Source organism: Echinococcus granulosus (genome assembly GCF_000524195.1).
Source record: "Echinococcus granulosus chromosome Unknown EG_S00186, whole genome shotgun sequence".
Lineage (NCBI taxonomy): Eukaryota > Metazoa > Platyhelminthes > Cestoda > Cyclophyllidea > Taeniidae > Echinococcus > Echinococcus granulosus.
In genome coordinates this window covers 72,052-73,315 of record NW_020170566.1, presented here as the reverse complement: position 1 = coordinate 73,315, position 1,264 = coordinate 72,052, and positions in this window count along the sequence as shown.

The window sequence follows — 1,264 nt, the reverse complement described above, 5'->3', positions numbered from 1 at the left end:
CTTGGGGTGTATTACAGGTGGAGAAATTGATCTGTAAATTAGCACTATTTTTCCTTCTCGGTAGATGTTTGTTCGGCTGCGTCGTTCATAATATTCCTTCTACCTGATACAGGACAATTGTAAATATGTACGTATGATGTTAAAAGATTTTCTTATGCCTTCTTTCAGATGCAGTATGTACTCTGGAACATTGTTGGTTACTTTGTAGATGTTTGGCAGAAAAATGCCGAGAGGCACTATCATTTCACCGCCTGTGAGCATCTTGAATGGAGAAACGTCCGTTGACCTATGAACAGCGGTCCTGTATGCTAGAAGCATACGTCCTAAGCTCGAATTTCAGTCGTCTAATTGTGGGTCTTTAGTGAAGGCCTTTAGTAATCCAATCTGAGTGCGATTTATTCATTCCAACTGCTCGTTGCCTTACAGATGTCTTACATAGTTCAGTGAAGTGTCGGCTCTCGAAGTTAGGCTCCTGTATGCTATGAACGGATTCAGGCACTCCGTGATAGTAAATCTACCAGTTGAAGATAACTGATGCAATTGATCAGTTGTTCACGAAGGCTATCCAGATTGTTCATGGGAATGGCTGTAGCTTTAAAGAGGGTGTTGTAGATGTCATCTGCGTCATCTGTAGGTAGCAAAGTCTAATGATTCTAGTGGTTTTCACTGCTTTTTTAAACCGCAACGAGAGGTTAGAAAATTACGCTTTGTTCTTGGTAGCTACCAGTGTTCCGTTTGTTGGCACGAACACACATGAATGCAGAGGCCAATATCGCCGTCCTTGGGCTGGCTATCGATGTACAAGCCAGGGGTGATCTGAGTTATGAATAGAGACGAGAAGGCGACCGTAGTGGCGATTGTCGGTCAAATCAAATTAAGGCGTCAAGGTCTAACGCCTTTCCCACTTAACCACAATGCAAGGTTAAGAAGCTCTAGAGGTCTATTTGAGTGCACTAAAAGGGGAATAGGGCACGTCGCGCAATGCTAGCTGATAGGTACGTCAACCTATACATGTCTTTTGTTAGTCCAGACACTTTATCTGGATGGCAGGCAAAAGTGGTATTGAGTGCATGCACACAGCAGCCTGTGAAGGGTGATGAAATAAGTTCCTCGTAAAAGAAGGCGGTAAACACGAACCTGCGCAAATCTACTTTACTCACTCAGGCTCTTAGTTTCTCAGCAGTAAGACAGTGGATTGATGTATGAGCGTCAAAGACGACCGTATGCCTGTACTTCAGTGTTGAGCCATGTTTTGGTGTTTGCG